The sequence below is a fragment of the Triticum dicoccoides genome, chromosome 3B (genome assembly GCF_002162155.2).
Source record: "Triticum dicoccoides isolate Atlit2015 ecotype Zavitan chromosome 3B, WEW_v2.0, whole genome shotgun sequence".
In the NCBI taxonomy this organism is placed as follows: domain Eukaryota; kingdom Viridiplantae; phylum Streptophyta; class Magnoliopsida; order Poales; family Poaceae; genus Triticum; species Triticum dicoccoides.
This window is the reverse complement of record NC_041385.1, coordinates 459,555,471-459,582,324: the sequence shown is the minus strand read 5'-3', so window position 1 is coordinate 459,582,324 and position 26,854 is coordinate 459,555,471.

Genomic DNA, 26,854 nt, shown 5'->3' with positions numbered 1-26,854 from the left:
TCGTCGTACTTCTCGGGTACGTCTGGCTTGAAGTTTTTCGTACTGGGCCACTAGACTTGCCACCGCTCATAAGTAAACGCAGGGCAACCTACCGCGTACGGCAAGTCGCCTGGTTCCCCTGGCGCATGCATGTCGACAGTGGGCCCATCGCGCTAGTCTGATTGGCGACGCGCTTCTCTTCGACGCTCGATGCGAGTACGAGCGTCCTCTTGCTATCGTTCTTGAAGAACTTGGCGCTGATCGCGACGAGCTCGTGGATCCGACAACGCGGTGGAGTCGGTGTCGAGGTTAACCCGGCGAGTCGGCGATCTTGGCCTTCGAGGCGGAGAGTGCACGGTGGTGGCGCCTCCACCAGTCTTGTCGCCATCGGCTCGCGCCTGGCAATCTTCCCGCGGCTACGATGTAGCTGGCTGCCGTGGAGTGTCGCCGTTGGTGAAGCCGATGAGGCTCTGAATGGTGGCCCTCCAATCGTCGATCTTGTCCGCCGTTGGAGGGTAATCCAGGAGCAGTTGGGCTCGGGCCAACGCTTCTTCTGGAGTCTTCGGTGGCGGCGGTGAACGGTGCGAGGAGCGGGATATGCTCGGACTTCCAACTGGGTTGGAAGGAGCAGTACCCCGTCTAGGCGACCGTACCTCACTCGTGCCGGCATGCTGGCGTGCATGCTGGTCTTGAGCGCCCCGAGATCCACCAGCTTGGCCTTGTTCTATCGCGCGTATGGTACTGCGAGTACCATGACGCTGTCGATCCCGCGCCTCCTGAGATGGGCGCGGTGCATGTACGGACGCCGAAGTTTGCGGGGCCTTGTCCTTGGACCTGGCAGCAGCGTGAGTTCCCTCGTCGGCGCCCGTTCCTCCGCTGGCGTCTACCCCACCACCCGTTTGCTCCGGTGGTGGTGGGATCGACGTGGACGGAGCAGCCACCTCCGAAGCCTTCTTCTTCGGTGGCATGTCGATGGAGATGAAGATCTGGCTCGCGTGAATGCCGGATCGGGTTCACACAACCTCGACGCCCCCTACCTGGCGCGCCAAAGATGTCGTGGGAACGAACACCTATGGGGCAGGGCCCCTTTTTGGTCCGGCGGGGAGCGGAGGTCGCACGAAGAGCGGATCGAGGCGAAGCACACGAGCAGTTTTACCCAGCTTCGGAGCTCTCCGGAGAGATAAAACTCCTACTGCTGCTTTGTGGTTTGAATTACGTTCTTGCTCTAAAGCGTGGGAGTGTTCTGGTTTCGAATGAGTCGAACCCCCTCTACGTTACGCATGGGCCTCCTTTTATATGCTCAAGGGGTCACCGACAGGTGGCAACGTAGGTGAGGGCAAAAACGTAAAAGATGTGGTTGGTACACCTACTTGTACAGTGTATCCTACCTAACTCTGACGGCAGGGGACAAGAGCATTAAATGCCCATCCGCCTCGCCCAAACAGTGCAGAAAAGCGATCGTTAGGGGCGCCACCGTTTGCCATGATGGCCTTCTTGTCATCTCCGCTTGCCACCTCGCACCGCTTAGCTGCACAGCCTCTTGCCACGCACGCCTGGGAAAGTCTCAGTGCGACACGTAGGCGGATGTGCTGGAGCGCAGGCACAAAGTGGTAGCCTTGCCGCGGCAAGCGCCATGCCGCGGTCGTAGTCTTGTCGCGCCAGGGAACTTGTCGCTCGTCGGGTCTTGCCGGGACGCGCGGCGCGTCACGGCAAGTTTGCTTGAAATGCCTTGGTTGGCCTTCCCGACAAGCTCCTCTTGCCGGGGCTTTGTCCTTCCCGGCAAGCTCCTCTTGCCGGGGCCTTGTCTTCTCAGCTTAAACACTTTGTTCTTGAATGGCTCCAAAGGAACCAACGGAGGACCTTAGCAGTCACCCGGCAAGCCCTGCCGTGGAGTGCTGCGACTGCCCGTGCACAAGTTTGGGATACTAAGGTACCCCTACTTTAGTACACCGACAGACGGCTTAGAAGACAAAAAGGATCATCGTGATTAAGAAGACAGTAGAAGACCAAGTCGATGCTAGTTACGAGGAGCCACCTTCACCCCATCACTTCAACAGGCGAGAAGTTGTTGAAGAATCTTCAGGCTCAACCCGGATTGTTTCATCGAACAACTACAAGAGACGTAGCAACACCTGAGGAAAACTCAGAAGACTGCATGAGGCACAAGGCACGACTACTGAGTCCGAGAACCCCTAGGGTAGGATGAGTCGTGTACCCCCTATGCGCAGTCGAGTCCGTATGATACTTCGAATAGAACCATGATTGTGTGTTGCTTGTTTTTATTTGTTTGTGTTTTGATATAGGTCGCACTTTTGCCCTAAGCGACAAGTATGCGACTATATCACCTTCCTCACCTTGTTTCTTTTGTTTGGCCCTCTTTGCACCTGTTTGTTTGCACTAGCACTATAGAACACCCTTTAGGCATTCCCCTCCTCTATGCTACCTCTCCCTCTCATCTCTCTCCTCAACTGAAGGCTAGCAAGACAAGATACACCAAGGATTCTACTTTGGCAACCAACCAGCACTGAAGACTTTTGCTACAACCTCCTCGACCAAATGCAGCCCCTTAGAGTTATGGTTGCCCCTCAAGATTAGAAACCCATTCCTAGACCCTTCGAGACTTCATAAGATAACCCAGCTCGAATCCTTAACCATGTGCTTAACCCACAGAATTGCAAGAGGACCTGTTAAGCCTCCGTAACCTTGCTTATCACTTGGTTCATTAGGGAACTAGTGGACATAGTGAACGAGCACATTATCTTCCTAAGATAGCACCAGAACTGACGATGCCATAGGGAGGACCAATCTAAGGATATAGGAACAGAGGACAAATGACTTGATGAGTTTATATCAATGACTTGAGGAATTATATGAGACTATTTGGTGGATTATGAGGCTTTGATGTTGGTAGATGGACTTGGTGGGATCATGAGTATAGATTAGCATAGCTTTCATTACCCCTCAGTAAATTGGATTTAGTAGGATAATTGTGTTCACAAGCTGGAATTCTTGGAAGTATTTGGATTTAACTTAGCCATGGGATATTGATAGGAGATAGTTGATATTACGTAAATGACTTGGGGGAACATGTAGGAATTCTCGTTGGACAAGAGATTTGGATTTAAGTAGGTGGTTCTAGTTGAATATAGATGCTGAGTATGTCTACATGGTTCAGAGTAAATTGGATTTAGACTGATGATCTCGAACACGATACCATGTTCTCGGTGGACAATAAACTAAGAGATTGGATTAATTGTCAGAGTTGATTTAGGGTTCTATATAAGCTTGACCTTGGAGTTTACTTGACCATGATAATGGAAATTGGTGGACTGACTATAGTAAGGTAGCCTTCCCAGAATTTGTGGATTATAGGATATTAGAAGATCGTGTGGAACACCATAGAGATTGGATTTGAAGAACTACTGGATCATGTAATGATTGGTGTAGTTAATGGGTTGTTGGAGTTGATTCATAGGAAGGAAACAAGATTTTGGAGTGGCATACGACGTGTTTCCTTAGGATAGAGGTGCTTTATCTTAGACCTTGGAAGAACAGGCTAAGCACTTGGATTGTCACGTTCAAGCTTAGCAGCTTATATGTTCTACCCATGGATTTTTAGGGGTAGACATACATATGAGTTTGGGGATTGTAGACATATATGATTTTTTTTAGACCTCCTCTCGGGAGCCATGAGGATATGAATCACATGAGTGATGATTGGAGTTGACCTATGCAAAATGATGATATCGGTGATATGATGTGATTTGTTTAAAGGACTAGATAGACTATTGGCATCTCAGAAACCGTGCTTAAAGATAAGATGATAAATGTTCACTCGCACACTAGAATCCTTGAAACCCTTAAGCCCTACCAAGCCACAACATGGTCGGATCCTGACCTTGGGCTTTGGCTCTAGATCGATAATACCTTGGCCCACACTCAACAAGACCACCACTAATTCCCTAGCCTACTTTATGTACCCCATGAACAAAGTCTTCATGGAGTGCTTAGACAAGATAGTTGTCATCATCATTTGGTGACCTACTTGTCCACCCGAAGACGGAAGAAGAGCCTTTCAGCTAGTCCAGGAACATTTGAAGACCGCCATGCCAAGGAGGAAGAACTACCACCCTCATCGAGAAGTAAACATCCGCGTCGAAGACCAGGTGTATCTGCAAGCCACTTCTCTCTAAGGAACCAAGCATTTCCATGACAAGGAGACCCACACCAAGATTCATCGGCCCCCTCCGAGATCACTCCAAGATTTAACAACCCCCTCTAAGATCACTACGAGACGAAGAGAAGACAGTTACCAGCTGGAGATGCCACCTGAGTTACCTGATGTGCACAATGCTTTCCATGCATCACAACCCTGGAAGTGTTTCCAACTTCCTAACTTGCCCGATCTCTACGAGGGCACTAACCACCAAGCCATCGACCCCTAGCCCAATCTAACCTACCGTGAGCTACCCATTAGCAACCTGGATCAAGAAGAGCGTCATACACGAAGCCACACCATCAAGTACTTCAAGCTCAATGGAGCACTACACGGAAGCAGAAGCAACATGAGGACTTGAAGACTACCCCGGATCCAAGTTTCTGTATCCCTTTCCGCGCCTAGTTTGGGAATCTCGGGGACGAGATTCTTGTAAGGGGGGTAGGTCTGTCACACCCTGATTTTCATGGCACAACACTTAAGATAATAAACCATGATAAAATGTGGTTTGACAAAAACTTTTGAGTGTTTTGGACTTTTCCTTGATTGGATTTTGTTTGTTGTTTGCAAGTGCTCTAGAAATCAAATAAATTCTCCAACCCTTATACTCCTTACCCTTGATCCAAAAACCTTTCCCAATGATCATGCCATGTGTATAGAGCAACATAGTATTTTCTTACAAAAATAATTTGGCCAAATAGTATTTTCAAAAATTAGTTTTTCAAAAACCCCTGAGTTGAGGTTTGCACTACAAGTACTTGACTTGGGGTGTGAAAAATCATTCAAAAGGTATATTTGAATCCTATTAGATGTAGGACTCCCATAAACCACAAAAATATAATTTTAAAAGTTATTTTCCTATTTTATTTAAAAGCTTTTGCTTAAGGCCAGAAACGGTCTTTAATAGGGAAAAATTATTTTAATGCTTTAAAAATATTTTTGAAAATTTAGGGAAACTCAGTGGACATATATTATCCATATATAAGAGTTTCAACACATGGTCATGTTCAAAATATTGGTCAAACCCCTCAAAAACCTTTTCTGGATATTTCAAGCTTTTGAAATATTTACAAAGGAAATATTCTCTAAAAATTCCAAGAAAATTCTAGCATGTCACATATGACATGTTGGATGATCTTGACAAGTATCATGCCATGGAGAATAGTATAACCCCATGAAATCCCCTCAAAACCATTTCTGTCCATTTTGAAGTTTGAGCAACTTTACATTGCCAAACATGTCCAAATGCTCTCAGATCTTGTGAACATGCTCAAATGGTCTAATAATTCATCTAGACCAAATGGCACAAGTTGGAGAAAATGTTATATTGATCAAAGTGCCCCAAAACCCTCTCTGGCCAGAATCTAATTTGAATAACTTTGTACTACCAACTTTCTCTCCTTGACCCCAACTTTGGTGAGCATATTCACATGACCAAATGAGGCCACTACACCAAGTGGTGCATCAAGGAGAATAGATTTGCATGACTAAATCTTGGAAAATCCATTTCTGTTCATTACTAGGGTTCACAAAAGTTGCATTGGCAACTTTGCCCAAATAAGCTCCAAATTGGTGGAAGGCCCTAATTATATGTGTCATTTTACCCTATGGAGTCTCATGGAAGATGGAAATCATCTACTTGCCCAAACCATCATCAAACACCTTCTGCCACTTTACCAAAATCCCATTTTTGGCCTCTTCCACTAATCTCCATGGACTCTACTTTTTATCACAACCTCTCCTAGTACCCCTCTAGCACCTGGACGCTTTTATGCCCAAGGAAGAAATGATGAAGGGGGGCACGGATCCACTTTCCTTCTCTGGACAGTAGCATTTTCACTCTCTCTGCACCCCTCCTCTCCTCTACTGGCTCCCCAAGGCATCCAATGCCCTTGACACATTGTTTACTCCCCCCTGCATCCACTAGACACAAGTGGACGTGCGAGTGCGCGCGGAAAAGCCGCGCATACCGGCCAAAGACGCGCTCTGGAACACGCTACCGTGCTCCCGACCGTTGACACGGCGCTCCCGTCCACCTCGAGCCTCCCCCTCGCGCCAGTCAAGGTCCTCGACGTCCGCAACACAACAGCCGCGCTGGCTCCCTCCTTTCCCCTTCTGTCTTGTCCATGTCGCCCGTGCCCAGAGCCGCCCGAGCCCGCCAATGCGCGTGCGAGCTCGTGGCTCCACCCGGAGCTCTCCCCGCTCCCTCTCTCTCTTCCTGGCGCCCTACTCCACCCCCACTAACACCGCAGACAAGTCCTCGCCTTCTCTCCTAGCCTCCCGAGCCATTGCCGCGTCCACCCATGCGCCGCGTCCACGGAGAGTCGCGGGTCAGCTACTTAAGGCCACCCCGAGCCCCCTCTCTACTCGTTTGGCCCTCTCTCCCTCCCGTGCATCCCCAGGACCAACCCACTCCCCTCCTCACGCCCTCCAACCACACCCATGGCCGGAGCCATGCCGTCGGCCTCCGCCAAAATTCGCATCCACCACCACTCTCCCTCCCCTCTAGGCTGCACCAGAGCATCTCCAGCACCACCGCCGGCCCTCCCGCGCTTCTCCCTCTCCTCCCCGTGGTCGTGCCGTCGAGTTCCATCGTCACCGTCAGCCTCGTCCGCCGCGGACGACGCCCTGCTCAACCCGGTGCCCCTGGGCGACCGTGCCACCCACGGTTGGACGCGGCCGGGCCCGCTGAGCACGCCGGTGGTCAGCTCACCGAAAACGGTGGCCTATGGCACCGGCAAGCCGCCGTCAACACCGCCCCCGCCCCTGCTCTGTTCGAGCGGGAGGTTGGGGATGAACCCGACCGATGGGCCCCGCGTGTCGGCGACCCTGAGGGTCGGGCCCGCAGGTTAAGTGAACATGGCTTCTTGGGAGCCGTCTCCCGGAGGCCAAGGCGTATTCCTGGTTGGCGCCTTCGACGTCACCATTGTCGCCACGTGCGGCCGTGCATCTGGGCCAGGCCCAGTGCGCTGCGGCGCTATGCTGCACCAGGTGCATAGTATAGGTACAAATCCCCCCTCCTTTGTCTTTTTCTTTTTCCTGAAATTTGTAAAATCTCCCAAATATTCATATTGCCTCCAAATTTGATGATTCAAATTTCCAGAGACTCCATAAATCAAGTCCTATTTAATAGGACACAGTGGACATTTTTGTTGTCCTTGGTTTGCACTGAACCTTTTAAGAAGGTCATTTATCCACATAAGTCCACTTCAAAAATCCATATTATATTCATTTCAACTCCAAATCCAGTGAAACAAATTTCTAAATGTTTCTAAAATCATGCCTGATTTAATGGGTACTTTTACTCATTTTATAAAAAGGCATTCTGTAGAAAACTTGCAGATCCATTAAATCCCTTGTTTCCATCATATTGGAATGTTCAGAAATATTCACTTATTCAATCCCAATGAAACCACTCTGGTTATTTTTCATATAACCAGAGAAGTCCTAGAAAAGTCAACTTCATATTTTTAGAGCACTTTTATTTTCTGCCTTGTCGTGTTGCTTATTGTGTTTGTTTCCGACGTTAGTTGACGAAGGAGACAGAGTATTTGGAGAAGGACCAGAAGACTTGAAGACTCTGAGGAACCAGGCGAGCAGCCCTTTGACCATGTCTATGAAACCCTTTTTATGCATGTCATATAGCACTTTTATTGCTTGCATCGGAGACATGATACTGTGATAACCACATGGGGTGGTTTGCCGCCGTTACTTCCTCGTTGATACTTGCATTGTGCATGACCCTACCTTCTTATGAGGGTTATGCCGGTGGGAGTAGATAAGATGCTAAAGTAGATGCTACGCAAAAAGGGACGGGTATATGCATGATGAAGGAGACAAACTATTTTCAAAGGACTTTTCGAAAACCCCGTCGGGTGCCACTTATGCCCGAGGGAGATGATGAGATGGGTAACCACTTGATGATGAAGTGGTGTACCGAGGAAAGTGTGTGTTGTTTTCGAAAACGGATTAGATTTAAGATTTGTCGACTGTCCCAACCTTACATGCGCAACCACTCTACCCTTGTATGGGAAAGGGCATTATTGATTACCTAGGCCGATACTAGCTTGGAGCCCGCATTACCATTGACGGGGGAGAGTTGGTGCTCTCTCTCGGGACGGGGTCATGCCAGGTAGGGCGGCCAAGAACATTTTTATGGGGCACCGGACACACCGTTGGTACCCCGTGTCAGTGGTATGTGATAAATATGGGAGCGAGGCTCCACAATTCTAAGATGTGAAATGTTGGGCACGGGGGTTACTACCAATCGAGTGGACTCCATGTTAGTGTCGTCTAGGGAAAGATAGTGATCGGGTGCTTAACCCGGGTACTTGAGGTATCGCGGGTCGTGGATGACACGGAAGTTCCCCGGATCTTGTGGGTAAAGTGTGCAACCTCTGCAGAGTGTAAAACTATTCGAATAGCCGTGTCCACGGTCAAGGAAAGTTGGGCAGTGCTGCTTAAACTATGTCCAGAGTTTTACAACCGTGTGTGTGAGTTGATAAAACTACTTGAGTCAAGTCAAAGGACTTGACATGATTGAGTTGGGTTGGTGCCCACTCTATTTATGTTGATATCTGTAACCTGTCCTCATGGTTACTTGAATTCTCCTGATGCATGTCTTACAAATTGTTGAACATGTCATTGCACTCAAAACTAGCTTTCTGCAAAAATTTACCTATATCATGTATTGTTGCGTCTTGGACCAAAACCCGGGTTGCTTGCGAGTAAATTCAAAGTACTCATTGTCTTGCCACTGGTTATTTTATTGGCCAGGCATGAAAGAACAGGATATGATGAGGAATACTTCGGTGAAGAACATGCGAGCTAGGACGCTTCCCAGTCAGAATGCCTGTAGGGTTAAGGCAGATGGCATGGGTCCAAGTTATCGACGAAGATTTCCGCTGCAATGTTATACTCAAGACTTGGCCATAATGGTCCTACTTGTGTAAAACGGTATGTATGGATGTAAGACTCTTGTTATTCAGCTTCTGTGTGTTCAGTGAGCATTGATCTCTGGGATCACTGTACACGAGCATTCGGTGATCTCGACTTATGAGTGAGGGTCCCCACAAAAGCTCTCCTATGGTTATCTTCAAAGGAAGCAGGAACTTGAGAAATTGAGATCGGATCATGAATATCATCAAAAAGAGAACGAGTCACTTCATGCTCAACAGATCAGTCCCGCTCAGGAAGGATTTGAACCACCATGTCTAAAATGCATTGAGCGTAATGCTGCCTCTGTTGCTGAATGTTCCACTGCTACTCCTGTTGCAATATCTTCAACTGCTGATGTGATAACTAACCCCTCTGTTGAGGATACCACTATTATTGCTGATGAGAATGCCAGGTTGAAAACACTGCTTGAGACAGGGATGTACAGAAGCCTCAAAGGGCATCAGACATTATGTGATATCCTCAAAAAGCAGATTCTGAACCGAAACCCTAGAAAAGAGGGTGTAGGGTTCGAGAGAAAAATGAATGTTGATGGGTCATACTGGAAACCTGAGCAGTACCCCAAAACCACCTGGGTTGCTGGAAAGGAACCTCCAATATATCCATCCACCTTATCTGGCTTCACTTGTGCTAACCCAATTGTCATTAATGAATCCTTTGATGCAAATATAAATTGTTTAAGAATCAGAATGGCGAAGTGTTTGCCAGGTATATTGGTACTAACTGCAGGAATGGGTCGCCTATGAAGAAGATATGGGTACCCAAGAGTTGCCTTGAGAATCTTCCTGTGAATGTCATCATGATACCACTTGTGAAGAAGACAAACCCCCTACCAAAGGTGTCATATGTTCCAAAAGCTTCATACAGACTAAGGACTCATCTGAGTCACCCTAACGTCAATGTTTTGCAGGAAAATCATACTCAGACCCACGAATATGAGCGTGTTTCATTAAACTGCTATGTTCATAGAACCAAGAACTTTTCTGCTTATTCACATGAGTATTATTCACCCCCTGCAAGGCTATTTACTAGGGCTCCGAAGCCAAAATTCTTAGACGCTGCACTTAGACTCATTGCTTCTAAGCCACCCCTGAAGATGTGGGTGCTTAAGAAAACTTAACTCTCTTTTGCAGGGAAAGGTCTCCAGCCGGAAATCAAAGGCATCCAAAGCTAATGCCGATGACCTTAAAAATCTTGTTGGGCACAAAATAAAATGCCCAAATGGTCTTACTATGTATTTCACTCCAGATTTTCTTGAAACTCATCCTGTCTATCCTAACCAAGACCTGAATTTCCATGTTCCACTTGTTCGTCAAATGTTTCTGCTTCACAACTCGCTTGGTGAAGCCTATCCCCCAAACTGCACTGTAGGCTACGACACCTCGTGCTTCAGAATGAATTATGGATAGTGGATGCACTAATCACATGACTGGCGATCGAAGTCTTCTGATGGATTCAACGCTGCGTCCATCAGACAAGAGCCACATCACATTTGCTGACACTGGTAAAAGCAAGGTATTGGGTCTAGGTAGAGTTGCAATATCAAGGGATCAACACATGGATAAAGTGATACTTGTTGAATCCCTTGATTTCAACTTAATGTCTGTCTCAATGCTTTGTGACTTAAACATGATTGTGCTATTTGGAAAATATCGCTGCCTTGTACTGATGGAATCTAACAAGTCTCTACTCTTTGAAGGATATCGAAAAGATGATCTGTATATGGTAGATTTCTCAGCAGGTCCACAGATGGTCATATGTCTTCTAGCAAAACCTTCAGAATGTTGGCTTTGGCATCGAAGGCTAAGGCATGCTGGCATGAGGAACTTGCACACACTCGCGAAGAAGAAGCATGTTGTGGGCATCGAAGGCGTCAAGTTCAAGAAGGATCATTTGTGTGGCGCCTGCGAAGCCGGAAAGATGACAAGAGCCAAGCATCCCTCGAAGAAAATCATGACCACGTCTCATCCCTTCGAGCTGCTGCACATGGACTTATTTGGCCCTACTCACTATTCCACTCTCAATGCTACTGCTTGCCTCTATGGCTTCATCATTGTTGATGATTACTCTCGATACACTTGGGTGCATATAATCCTCTACAAGACTGAAGTGCAGGATGTCTTCAGACGCTTTGCCAACCATGCCATGATGAACTACGGTGTCAAGATCAAGCACATCAGAAGCGACAACGGCACTGAGTTCAAGAACACCGGCCTCGACCTCTACCTGGATACCATGGGTATCACTCATGAGTTCTTTGCTCCTTACACACCTCAGCAGAATGGCATCACGGAGCGCAAGAACAGAACTCTTATTGAGATGGCACGAACGATGCTTGATGAGTACAAGACTCCACAAAAGTTCTGGCCTGAAGCCATTGACACTGCATGCCACGTCATCAACCGTGTTTATCTTCACAAGCTTCTGAAGAAAACCTCCTATGAGCTCCTAACTAGTAAGAAGCCAAACATAAGTTACCTCAGAGTATTTGGTGCTAAGTGCTGGATCAAGGATCCACATCACACTTCCAAATTTGCACCAAAAGCACATGAAGGTTTTATGCTTGGTTACGGAAAGGATTCGCACTCCTACAGAGTCTTCAACCTCTTTCACTATAAAGTGGTTGAAACTGTGGATGTGCGGTTCGATGAGACTAACGGCTCGCAAAGAGAGCACCTGCCAAATGTGCTAGATGAGTTATCCCCTAGCGAGTCAATCAAGCAAATGGGAACTGGTGAAATCGTACCCTCTAAGAATCAGACTGAAGAAGAACTGATCGTTTCTGCTTCCACTCAACCTGAAGACAATGCTCAACCTGAAGATAATCCTCCAAATGATGACATTGATCAGAATGAACAAAACCTTCGTCCTGCTCATCCTCGTGTTGCAAATGAAGTATAGATTGAGAAGATGATCGATAGCCTCAATGCACCTGGTCCACTCACTCGTTCAAGAGCCACACAAAGAGCAACACAACTCACCAATTTCTGTGGACACTTTGCATTCGTCTCAATCTCAGAACCCAAGAAAGTCATTGAAGCCTTCATGGAACTTGAATGGATTCAAGTAATGCAAGAAGAGCTTCAACAGTTTGAATTGAACAATGTGTGGGAACTGGTCAAGCGTCCTGATCCTCGGAAGCACAATATCATTGGCACCAAATGTATCTATCGCAACAAGCAAGATGAACATGGTCAAGTGGTCAGAACCAAAGCTCGTCTAGTTGCTCAAGGCTACACCCAAGTGGAAGGGATTGACTTCGATGAAACTTTTCCTCCTGTGGCAAGGCTTGAAGCCATTCGCATACTGCTTGCCTATGCAAATCATCACAACATTCTCCTGTATCAAATGGATGTGAAGAGTGCTTTTCTCAATGGACAGATAGAAGAAGAAGTATATGTTGCACAACCTCCTGGCTTTGAAGATCCAAAACATCCTGATATGGTGTACAAGATCAACAAGGCACTGTATGGCCTCAAACAAGCCCCTCGTGCTTGGTATGATACGCTCAAAGACTTCCTAAAGAGCAAAGGCTTCAAACCTGGTTCACTAGATCCTACTCTCTTCACGAAGACATATGACGATTGTGACGCCCGGATAATTAAGCGACAGTAAAACTCTGCTAATGATACCACGTCACCTCCGTTACTGTTGCTAATCTTTTGTTAGTTCAAAACCGATTCAAAAATCAATTCAAAATATGGCAAACAACAAAAGTTTTCAAATATTGGAACAAAAATGTTCGGAGTGAACCAAATATTGCATAGATAATTATGGTGAAAAAACCACACTTCTATAAAGTATTTAAATGCACTATAGTAAGTAAAACAACGGCAAAAACAATTATTTAAATACTTTTAAAAAACTAAACAATTACAAACTATTTTATTTTAGGTGCCAAGTTAATTGTGGTAGTGGCATAACTATTAATACTGTTTTAGGTATAACTTTTTGTATTTTATATAAACTAAAATTTAACAAAACAGAAAAGTATAATAACTAAAAGGTAAAACAACAAAACGAGAAAAACCCCTTTGGCCGGCTGGCCAGCCCACGAGGCCACAACCGGTCAGGCCACACCCCACTCATCCCCTTCCTCCCGCTACAGGAGGTAGAGGAGGGCGTGGCACCCATCCTAGCCACCCTGCCCGCCGATGCCGCCGTGGCAGACATCCACCGCTTCCCCCTCGCGGTCAAACCCTAGCGCCCACTTTCCCCTCTCCTTCGCTCGCTCTCGCATCCGCATTGCGCAGCCGAGCCTCGTCGCCATGGCCAAACTCGCCCACGTAGCCACCGTCGTCCCCGGGCCGTGAGACAGTGTCCTACCGCTCCATCGTCGTCCGCTACGTCGTCCTCGCAGAGCAAATCGAGCAGGAGAGCCCCACATCGCCACCATCGAACTCGTCTTCGACCGTCTGCATCACCGGCCGCCGTCGTCGATTCGCTCGACCCCGACCTTCCCTGACCTCCTCGAGCTTGTCTTCGGGACCGCAGTGAGTTCCTCCTCCACCCCCCTGCTTGCCCCCCTAGATTCATTGTTGTAGCCTCCGTCCCCGAGCTCATCGAATCTCGCGCATACGCTAACATACGAGCGTGCGTGCTCGGAGTTGCTGCTGCTCCTGCGTACTTGCTGCTGCCACTCGCGCCGTAACCGCCGTAGCCGAACGCCCGCATCTCACTGCCCGTGGCCGCGCTCCCTCACCCCTGCTAACCAGCCCGCGTCCGGCCGGGCGTGGCTCACCCCCATAGCCGCACGCGCGCCCTGCCCTTTGCCGTCTGACTGCTGCTGCTTACGGCTCCACCCGCTGCACTGCCTTGCGCCGCCTCTACTCGCTGCTGCTCTGGCTCCCGAGTTGCCGCTGGCCACCTCTACCCGCGTCCTCGCCCAGCTGCCTCCCGATTTGCCCTGCACCTTCCCTCCAGCGCCCGCTCCCCGCTCCCATGTGTGCCTCTGGCACTGGCCGCCGGTGCCTTGCGCCTGTGCGAGGCCAGCCAAGAGGCCGGCTGTGTCCCTGGCCGATGGGATCGGCCCTTGTTTAGATTAGGATTTAATCTAACTAGTAGAAGGCCCGTGCGTTGCCACGGGCTTTTAAATATTTTTACCGTGTGCATATAACATAATGCATATCAAGTTTTACCTGTAAACATAATTGAAATCCATATCACACAAAATATTCTTCGATACAAAATGTAATTCGATAATGTATACATAGAAAGACACGTGATGCACAAAATAAAGAAAGTGGTACAGAAACATAGTACTTTTTATTGTGCACTATATTACACAAGGTAGATAGCAGTCTACATGACTTTTATACTTCAGACCAATCATCTCACGAAGCATTTCCATTGTTATTAACCATTAATTAAAGACAACAGATGGAGCATTTTGTTACCTTTAAACAAATATTCCAAGATGCTGCAACCAGAACCTTAATACATTATGGAATTTCCTAACAAATATTACATAGACCCAAATATACAGCACAACATCCAATAAAAAATCATTATAATACACACCATCTAACTTAAAAGTCTGGCATATGAAAATTTAGACCTCCGATAGAAAACGTTGAATTTCAGCAGGAAATATCAAATACATGCTTCCCTGTCCGATGTATAAATATGTGTAATTCTCAACTGATGCACTTTTGAAATCTTCTAACTCACATAACACCATAATTACAGTGATTGTGCAACATATTTTTTAGAAAGCATGCATAAGCCTTTGAGTATAAACACAACTTTTGGTAGGGAGTCAATAACACCCCAAGGTAGCCAAGCCTTTGAGTATAAACAAAAATGATTTCTCAAGCTTTCTTTTGCTTCATGGAGCTGTAATTATTGCTAACAGAAACAAAATAGAAATCACATGATAAAAAAGAAACAACGCAATAGGAGAAAATGAGGCATACTACGTGGCCATGTCGCTGACCTGGCCATCACAACCTCCGAGACCAAGGGGCGAGGAGGTGGCGGCATCAGCTCCAATGAACCTATGACACCAAAATGATTATGTTAGGTGACCTCGATCGTCGGCATCATCGACTCAGTGGTCGGTCCCCTTGTATCTTCTTCCCCATGGATCGGGATTGATTCGACATAGGATCAGAACAACAAACAAAATCAAAAGTCACAAAGAATTATAGCCTAGTAATGCTCAGTCAGCCAAATTAAGAAATATCGGTAACACATGCATATCTATTAATGATATTAATGAACAATGCAAAAAGCAAAGGATTCCATTTGTCGCAATTAGTACACACGACAACTACTTCATAAGTTCATATGACCAATCAGTTAGATCACATGGTTAAATTCATTCATAGATGAACAATAGATGAACAACTAACAAAAGTCGAGAAGGATCCTTACAAAAACAATGATTGGTCAGGAATTTGGAAGGAAGGAGGGTCTATTATTAACGCTAGTGAAGGCGCATGTCATGCCAACTCTACAAAGTTAATTCCATTTACAAAAATCACATCGGAAAAGTATTGTGCATTCATGTTCTAGTCTTAATATCCCTTAGGTAATCTTGTTTTCAGCTGAACGACGATCATGTCAAGCTAAACGAAGAGGACGCCGACAGGGCCACATTGTTCCCTGCCCACCACCGCCCACTTCCACACGCCACCATCCATGTTCACCGCCTGGATGCCGGCCCCAGCTCTCAAGCCCCTAGAACCGGTGCGCCCACGGGTCGCCGCGTTGGGTATGTACCCGCCGCCACCGCGTTGGACCTTCTCGTCCTACAATGCAATAGCCATTGACTTAGTTGTCTACATCAGACATCTAAAATGAAACAAAAGTCAAATGCTACTAATTAGACGTAATACATCAAAATGTCAAACAGAGTCAACACTTTAATTATGCTTCATAGGATAAGAATCAAACATACATAGTTAAACCAAATACTTAACAAAGTGTCAACAACATTTCACAGAATTTTTCAGAATTTTTGAAGCACTAACTTGGCTTGGCTCAATGCCAATGTGGTTCAGCATATCAATGCATAGATGTAGGAATCATCCTTGTACTCTGCACAAACAAGGGAAAAACATGAGCTTTCATGTTTCCGTGTATTATAGTTGAGCAGAAGCGATACATGGACAGTAGTATGAATGTACAACAGTGGGAAAGTTGAGGTTCCCTGGGCTGAATGTCGATGAAAGGTGCCTCCCATTTGCCCTTGTAGTCCAGGTTCCTAATTATCTGACTACACAAATATCCCATGTCAGAAGTTGCAATGCCAATGCACACTGCTGTTTGTCTACAATTTGACTATGTAATCTTACTCTAGCAGAAGTACCTTTTGCATCCATGGTCTCTTGCACCGGGGTACGTACCAAACTCCTAACTTCTTACAACTGATGATATTGTTAGGCGATGGAATTTGGAGTAACTTCTTGCTGACAAATGATGATATTGTTGGGCATTGAATTAATTGAACCACCCAAACTACTTTCAATCCTTTCTCGAAAGACAAATCAAGGAGACCACGAGATAGAAAAAGAGAGAAACTTACCATTAAGACAGTGGACAAGTCAGGCAGTCTTGCACATGGTGTTGGTAGGCAGCACCGCCGTTGTCGGGACAGTTCGCGCCCCAAATCCATATCCTCCATTTTTGCAAGATTCTGTACACCACATCTTTCTTACTAAAGTGGGAGAAACCATAAATCGACTATCAATCATCATTAAGTGTAGAATATGGTCATTAAAATTCATTAAAATCATTGCACATCGCTTGCTTGATTCTCCTCTATTAAATTAGCATTCATCACGGTGCCTTCTAAAGACAAGGCATGACAGAAACACAAAGCACAGCCCAAGCACATTGGTTTATGTACCATACTCATTGTAAAAAATTAGAAGCTTCTGTAAGATGTGACACTGTTTACATGTTTGGAGTGAATTGCATCCTCGTACAAAGGATAGAAGAACTGAATGCTTATGTACTTATAAAATACAAAAGTGAAAAGGGTAATTAAACCATGTTGGGTTAAAAACCTTACGTTCCCATGGTTCTTTCTCAGATCAAAGAACTCAAAATATCAGCAGTGGATATTGGAGCCAGGAGAAGAAACGACGTGACCTTCACCCACATCCTTAATGGCCAGCCTCATCTCCATGCCCAGGACGATCTGAAGCCTCCCTCAATAATTCGACACATGCACGATGACCGACCGTCAGATCACAACACTCGACTTGGGCAACGAATTCGAGGGATTTCTAGACCAAGAGTTGAGAGTACCTAGGGGTCACCTTGGTTTTTGTACACGACAAAGAGGAGTGCGGGAGGCGAGCCCCAACCCATCGAGACCACGATGCCTTGAGAGAAAGCTAGGGGAGGCGATGGTGAAGCACGACATCATGGCGCACGTGCCCTACGTCTCAACGCTATAGTCGAGCGTCGCCATGTAGCCGCACAACAGCTTGCACTCCATGAGTTACATACTATTTTCGCTCACACGACGAACGCCATCCGCCCGTCACTGAGACCCATCCTCTCAACCCTGCTGCTCCACGATCACGCGACGCCGTGTTAGTTAATGCAGAAACATAGGAGGCGGGCATCGTAAGGTAAAAAGTCCGGTTTGGACGGGATGAAAGACGAACCAAAATAAAGCAAAATTGGACAGGGAAGGGGGTCGATGAGGAGGCGACCATACAATGAGGTCGGGGTGGCTGTGGTCGAAGCATGAGGCTCGGCCTCCTCGCCGACGACCAGATCCGCCGTCAGAGATGATGAGGTCATCAGCCCCGTGACCTGGATCCCGCCAACAGGGTGATGCAGAGGAGAGGTGCGGCGGCGTCCTACGTGTGAGGACGACGGGGGAGGTGAGGGAGCAGCTGAGCGCGGTGGTGCGGCTGCGTCCCTCGGGAAGACGAAGGGCGAGCGGCCCGAGGCGGGAGGCGGCGAGGGGGAGAGAAGAGTCGTGCGGTGCGGGGTGAAAGCCCGACTCGCTCGGTTTGTAGCAGGGTACTGCTATAATCGAAACATTTCCTTTGATGTAATTTGACTACGTATGGAAAGATTAATCAGTGATTGACCGACTTATGGTAAGTTAATTAATTTAGATTTGATTTTTAAATATTGATTAGAGATTAACCGTGATTGATTCTCTCCCATAAAGACATTACTAAATAATTTGTGTCCACATGGAAAGTTCTGATCCGTTTGGCTTTCGGTACATGGGATGGTGGAAGGAAAGACGAAAATAAACCGGACGAAAATAAACCAGACGAATAATAACGGTGGACGCAATCCTAGCAACTGCTCCATTAAGAGTAGAGATAATGCCTCAGGATGAGGAGGTCACGATTAGGGTATGGCAAGAAGAACTTTTTTGGAAAGCTTTGATTCTGGTGATAATTACCATATTCGAAATTTCCTTAGTTATAGCCTTACCATACATGGATTGATTTATTACTATAATTATCATATTTGAGATTTCTAAGTTTATAGCCTTACCATACGTGGATTAATTGTGATTGATTACCATAAATACGTTGGGTATTGTCGGCCAGACGAGAAAGAGAAAAACCGGTGGGAGGGGGGTGGTGGGAGGTGGGACGAAGAAAAACCGGTTGAAAAAAAACCGGTTGAAAATAAACCGGTTGAAAGTGGGGGGGACTATTCAACCAATTCGTCCATTAGGAGTAGAGATTAGCTGATACAATTAACGCTGACTTCTAGGCCCACTCAGATAAATAACATTTTAGTTAAATATAGTCTCTGACATATGCGTCCCCTGATATGTAAACCTGTTTAAGACTTTACATAAAATATCAGTCAATGATAAGTGGGCCCCACGACAACTATTCACACTTTGACCAGGTCCACTTTTGACTGTTGACTTGCTGACTGTGTATGCTGACACAGCCACTGGACCCGCCTACCATTCTAATAGGCTAGCTATCTGAGAGTATAAAAAGTAGTACACTGTCTAAATTCGAATTTAGGTATATTCCAGAATTCCAAAAAAAAATCATTAAAACTTTGGAAAATCATATAAAATAATCCGTAACTCGGATGAAAATACTTTATACATGAAAGTTGCTCAGAACGACGAGACGAATCCGAATACACAACCCGTTCGTCAGCCATATGATCCTAGCATAGCGAACCTGCAACATTTCACATTTGGTTCATCTATCTGAAAACGCGAAACACCGGGGATACTTTCCCGAATGTTTCTCCCCTTTGCCAGTATCACCTACTAGTGCGTTAGGTCACCTCTAGCACCGCGTATCGCCATGTTACGCTTTTTGATGCTTTGATTGCTCTGTTATTTATCGTGTTCCCCCTCCGTTATTTCTTTCCGGTAGACCCTGAGACTGCCGGTGACCCCCAGTTCGACTATGGAGTTGACGACCCCTCCTTGCCAGAGCAACCAGGCAAGCCCCCCCCCCTTTGATCACCATATATTGCCTATTCTTCTCTATATTGCTTGCATTAGAGTAGTGTAGCATGTTACTATTCGGTTACTCCTATTCTGTTGCATTGCCTGTCATTGTTGCTACAGTCATTGATACCTTACCCGCAATCCTAATTGCTTAGTATAGGATGCTAGTTTATCATCATTGGCCCTACATTCTTGTCAGTCTGCCTTGCTATACTATCGGGCCGTGATCACTTGGGAGGTGATCACGGGTATATACTATACATATACATATACTATACAGATGGTGACTAAAGTCGGGTCAGCTTGTTGAGTACCCGCAGGTGATTCGGATATGGGGGCTGGAAGGACAGGTGGCTCCATCCCGGTAGAGGTGGGCCTGGGTTCCTGATGGCCCCCGACTGTTACTTTGAGGCAGAGCGACAGGGCAGGTTGAGACCACCTAGGCGAGAGGTGGGCCTGGCCTTGGTCGGCGTTCGCATTTGCTTCATAATAACACGCTTAACGAGATCTTGGTATTTGATCTGAGTCTGGCCACTGGCCTATACGCACTAACCAACTATGCGGGAAAGATATGGGCACTCGACGTCGTGGTATTAGCCGAAGCCTTCGTGACGTCAGCAACTGAGCGGCGCGCGCCTGGTTGGACTGCGTTAACACAACTTCCTTTGTAATGGAGGTTGCTAGGTCTGCTCACCGGCCGGCCACGCAACGTGCAGGTGTGCAATGGACGATGGTCCCAGACCCCTGCACCATAGGATTTAGACCGGCGTGCTGACCTCTCTGTTGTGCCTAGGTAGGGCTGCGACGTGTTGATCTTCCAAGGCCGGGCATGACCTAGGAAAGTGTGTTCGGCCAAATGGGATCGAGCGTGTTGGGTTATGTGGTGCACCCCTGCAGGGAGTTTATCTATTCGAATAGCTGTGTCCCTTGGTAAAAGGACGACCCGGAGTTGTACATTGACCTTATGACAACTAGAACTAGATACTTAATAAAACACACCCAGACAAGTTCCACAGACAACCCGGTGATCGCTTTTCCACAGGGCGACGAGGGGAGGATCGCCGGGTAGGATTATGCTATGTGTTGCTACTTGGAGGACTTCAATCTACTCTCTTCTACATGTTGCAAGACGGAGGCTGCCAGAAGCGTAGTCTTCGATAGGACTAGCTATCCCCCTATTATTCTGGCATTCTGCAGTTCAGTCCATCGATATTGCCTATTTACACATATACACATGCATATGTAGTGTAGATCCTTGCTTGCGAGTACTTTGGATGAGTACTCACAGTTGCTTTTCTCCCTCTTTTCCCCTTTCCCTTCTACCTGGTTGTCGCAACCAGATGCTGGAGCCCTGGAGCCGGACGCCACCGTCGACGACGACTCCTACTACACTGGAGGTGCCTACTACTACGTGCAGGCCGCTGACGACGACCAGGAGTAGTTTAGGAGGATCCCAGGCAGGAGGCCTGCGCCTATTTCGATCTGTACCCCCATTTGTGCTAGCCTTCTTAAGGCAAACTTGTTTAACTTATGTCTGTACTCAGATATTGTTGCTTCCGCTGACTTGCTTATGATCGTGCACTTGTATTCGAGCCCTCGAGGCCCCTGGCTTGTAATATGATGCTTGTATGTCTTATTTTACTTTTAGAGTTGTGTTGTGTTGTGATATCTCCCCGTGAGTCCCTGATCTTGATCGTACACATTTGCGTGCATGATTAGTGTACAGTTGAATCGGGGGCGTCACAAGTTGGTATCAGAGCCGACTGCCTATAGGAATCCCCCTTCCAAACTCCTTAGCCGAAGTTGAGTCTAGTCATTGAAAAAGTTTTTACTAACTTGGCTGTGCGGCTTACGGGCCCACGTCGCCATTGGGTGGTATTAGGATCTTTTACTTCTCGATCTATACTCTGGGACCCTGAACTCTTTTCTATTCGGGTTTAAATGGTTTTACTAACTCTAACATTAGGATCTCGTGACCACTTCCTCCCGAGAGCCCCTAAGTACAAATGATCGCCTGCTGCACCAGAAGATTCCGAAGATACTTTATAGTGTTCTCTCAAGACTTTGAGTCATCGCTTTTTGCATTCCCTACCACTGTTATATCCTTAGGGATAACTGCATACACTTGCCAGTCTTACGTTCAACCCCATTGATCTTGTTAATACAAGATGCCTCGAACTGCTCTTCGTTATTCCGAGAATCCTTTGGGCTTACCGCCTTGTAGTTCTTGCCCCATGAATACCCCTACGGATAATTTTCCCATACTTATCGAGTATCCGTTCATCCCCTGTTGATTCATGTATTTCAGAAAGGTCTTCGAAATACTATTCGATCTTCCAAAAATCCTCAGCAGCTTATTGCCCTTGAAATTCTCGCTTGCTGCATTATGGTTAATCCCATAAGTAATCTTATTGATATCCTTTGTCACTATCATTTTGAGTCCGTTGATTCAATAAGTTGCGAATGCTCGCGATCCTCAATCAGATCCTGGAATTCATCCTTCAGACTCAGACGTCATTCCGGACATGAGTTGGTTCTCGGCAATTCAAATCTTTATTGATTGTCCAACTAAGTGTTTTCAACTTATCCATCCTTGATCAGAGCGTCTGCTTCTGATCCTTCATTTTGGAAACCATAATTTCTTTCTATTTAAGCATCAGACTAATCAGGTGATTCTTGAATCTGATGCCTCTGCATTCTTTCTTCCTCTGAGTGAGTAGCGATACTCACATCAACTCTGTTGTGGATCGCCCAATCCATTGTTGGATTTTATCCGACAGTGTCCTTCATATTCAATCACCTTGTGAGTTCTTCCCGTGATACATAATGCCTTTGGTAAATTGTATCCTCTGCTTGGCCAACCATGCTCTGCTTTTGAGCTTGTGTATTTACTTTTGAAACTTATGGTATATGTTACTAAGATGCCCGATGGGTTGAACCTATGCCTTCCCCTAATCCGTGAGAACCCAAAAGTTTTCACAAGTCATACTCTTTCGGTGTCCTACCAGATAAAATTCCAACACTACAGTTTTATCAAAGCGAGAGGTGAATGTAATGATATGCATTAAAGAAGTGGGAGTCGACCTTCAACTTTGTGTTCATGCCCATGGAAATGATGTAGACCGTCTCGGAAGCTTCTTGCAAAACGATTATCCAGCTGTATGATTCTTTCCGTATTCCTGAATTGATTCCTTACAGTTATGGTTCCGACCCTATTGTCCTGATTTGATATATCTGATGGGAATTCATTCTAGTGCCTTGTCTACTTTTGGCAAGCTTGAAGTATCTACTGTCACAGGTCAATGACCCGGATCTACTTCTATCATGTTCTACCTTCCAGTATTACCTCCTGGTATCTCGAAGATGTCTGGCCATTGCACCACATCTTACTAACTTTGTTGAAGTAATGTCTTTCCTTGTCGAAATCACTCTACGGGTTCTGGATTGTTGTCAACCGAGGACGCCCACTAGAGAAATTATTCCCGACTACAAATCAAATACCCCTAGTATTTTTACTAGGAAATTCTGAACTCAATCTGGTCATTCCTAGACTATCGGCTGCATCCTGGTCTTGCTATCTTTGACTGTGCCACCTCGTCCTTCTCTGGTGCACAAATTCTTCAGCGTGTGAGCACGACTTGCGTCGGGCTTTCAACATCATGTTACTTGTCTTGAAAGGCAACTTTGGTTCCGAGCTTGCATCTTATATATTGATCCTATAACTTGCCACTTCGTCATTCCCTTGCCTGTTGCCGTTGTTGTTTGATTAGATCCTCTCGAAACCTCCCGGCAAATGTGTCAGACCACCTTCAACACTTTGACTTCTTTCGAGATGTCAACTGTGTTCATGATGAGAAATACCCTCCTTGCCCTTGATGATTTTTATTATCATCAACAACACCCTTGACTTCCTTTCATCGCGAACTTGTCCACATTATGAATACAACTTGCTCTCCAGCTAGTGTTGTGTTCTGCCTTGAAGTATTACCGTCTTTTATGTCAAGGATGTTATGAGGATTGCTCCACCACTTAGAAATTCTCGGTATGGTGATACTTCTCACCATCACCATTCTTCCTTGGTCCCCTTGTTGTTTTTAACCAGGATACCAATATGCTAACGATGCTGTTTGGATTCTGCCCTTCTAGCAACCCTATTGCTTTGAAGTTAATGGTCGACATTTCATTCCTAGACCATTGATTATCGACTCACCATCCTAACATTGATCATTCCACCTAGGAACTTATCTTGGGTGCACCTTACAACCAATGTTTAATTGGGTATGTTTTCCTTGAGTATACCTCATTATATCATTTGATCTGACAAATGTTATTTCCTTGTTCACATAATTGTGGAAATCCATCTTTTTGGAAATCTCAATGAACTGTTGCTGAGTCCATCAGCCACCTCCTCATCCTCTCCTTGGTTTAACGATGAACTCATGATTCAGAACTTGCTTCCATAGTTCATTTCCCGAGAGTCTTGCAACGCCATCTTGTCAAATTGTGTTGCACCCCTTCCTCCTCACGCAACATGAGTCTGAGGTATCCTAACACCAATCAGATCTGAATCTCGGTCAGATATGATGGTTGGAACATATTTCCAAGAGTTATAGCATTGGTCCTTATATGCACCGGTAAGGTGATGTCATACTTAGCACATCTGGCCGGAGGACCTATTGTTATAGTTCCCCTTTGAGCAAGGTTATCCTTTCTTCCATGAGGAAATTGTAATACTTATTTTATAAGTTGCCCCTGATGTATCATTGGTGTATCCAAAGTCTGGCCCTTGATCGAAACACCATATCATTGCTACCTCGAAGCATGACTATGATACCCCACTCATCAACAAGAACATTGGAGGTGCGATGCTAAATGTTTCTTGGTCAGTTATCCAAACACCGTTGTATGGGTAACATATTGATTAATCCTTGCCTCTTATCTAAATGGTTGGGTACTTGCTCTCCTACCCGGTATGCCATGTTTTGCTTGTCCATGGGAAGGATATACTCCTAATAATTGTGTGTAATCACAATTTTCCTTTCCATGGTTCTGTTTAATCTGATAATCGTGTTTTCCTTTCCATTCTTTTGTTTAACCTTTCTTGAATCTGACTTAACTGAGCAGAGATAATTCCCTGCTTAGGTAAGCACTTTGTTGTACCACTTTGTCTGTAAGACCCTGTTACTATTGTTGATGACATTCTGGTAACCACCGATGGGTGAGAACTTTGCCAATTGGTTCGCCTCGTTCAACGAGCGGGAAAATGGTTCTCTTCATTCCCCGTCCTTGGAACCGATGTTGTTGTCGACATAACTGACAGGCTATCCTCTGACATGCCTTGCTTACATGATCGTGCAAGATGTCATCGCCTTTCGTACTTTAAACCCACATGGTGGGCCCATAACCCACAGTTCCACAGGATCGAAACCTGACTCTCCTGTACTACCTATTGTCAAAGTTATTCCTCGCGCTTGACTTCGTATGTAATTCATGGGCCACCTGCCTAGTGATCTATTATGGTATCAGACGCAATACTTATTCCCATTGCTCTGAACCCCTTTCACACTCTGTTTCAGGCAACGAACGATTGTCTATCTGCTCGAAACTTCTCAGGATACCTCCTCACTTTGCTCTCAATAATGTATAAAGTTTCAATTCGAGAGTTACTTTCCGCCACCTTTCCTGATGTTATCTGCTAGATAAGCAAACATTGTAGCGGTTCATTCTTTCGTAATACCCCATTATCCTTTCGTAAGTATGATGGAGTTCCCGAAGGAAGACAACTTCATCATGATGCATTGGAATAAAGAATTGAAGACATCAACGAAAGGGATTAACTTCTTCGAGAAGATCCGTTAGAATATCGTAACCAGAACTTTCCCCCTTACTCCCCTCTTAAATCTCGGGACGAGATTTCTTGTAGTGGAGGAGAATTGTGACACCTGGATAATTAAGCGATAGTAAAATTCTGCTAATGATGCCACGTCACCTCCGTTACTGTTGCTAATCTTTTGTTAGTTCAAAACCGATTCAAAAATCAATTCAAAATATGGCAAACAACAAAAGTTTTCAAACATTGGAACAAAAATGTCTAAAGTGAACAAAATATTGCATAGATAATTATGGTGAAGAAACCACACTTCTGTAAAGTATTTAAATGCACTATAGTAAGTAAAACAGTGGCAAAAACAATTATTTAAATACTTCTAAAAAACTAAACAATTACAAACTATTTTATTTTAGGTGCCAAGTTAATTGTGGTAGTGGCATAACTATTAATACTGTTTTAGGTATAACTTTTTGTATTTTATATAAACTAAAATTTAACAAAACAGAAAAGTATAATAACTGAAAGGTAAAACAACAAAATGAGAAAAAAAAACCTTTGGCCAACTGGGCCAAACGGCCCAGCTAGCTAGCCCACGAGGCCACAACCGGTCAGCCCACACCCCACTCATCCCCTTCCTCCTGCTACAGGAGGTAGAGGAGGGCGTGGCAGCCATCCCAGCCACCCTGCCCGCCGATGCCACCGTGGCAGACATCCACCGCTTCCCCCATTCGGATAAGGTCGCGCCCAGCCTCCTCTCCCTCGCGGTCAAACCCTAGCGCCCACTTTCCCCTCTCCTTCGCTCGCTCTCGCATCCGCATCGCGCAGCCGAGCCTCGTCGTCATGGCCGAACTCGCCCACGTAGCCACCGTTGCCCCCGGGCCGTGAGACAGTGTCCTACCACTCCATCGTCGTCCGCTACGTCGTCCTCGCAGAGCAAATCGAGCAGGAGAGCTCCACATCGCCACCATCAAACTCGTCTTCGACCGTCTGCATCACCGGCCGCCGTCGTCGATTCGCTCGACCCCGACCTTCCCTGACCTCCTCGAGCTTGTCTTCGGGACCGCAGTGAGCTCCTCCCCCACCCCCCTGCTTGCCCCCATCGATTCATTGTTGTAGCCTCCGTCCCTGAGCTCATCCGATATCGCGCATACGCTTACATACGAGTGTGCGTGCTCGGAGTTGCTGCTGCTCCTGCGTACTTGCTGCTGCCACTTGCGCCGTAACCACCGTAGCCGAACGCCCGCATCTCACTGCCCGTGGCCGCGCTCCCTCACCCCTGCTAACCAGCCCGCGTCCGGCTGGTCGTGGCTCAGCCCCGTAGCCACACACGTGCCCTGCCCTTTGCTGCCTGACTGCTGCTGCTTATGGCTCCACCCGCTGCACTGCCTTGCGCCGCCTCTACTCGTTGCTGCTCTGGCTCCCGAGTCGCCGCTGGCCACCTCTACCCGCGTCCAAGCCCAGC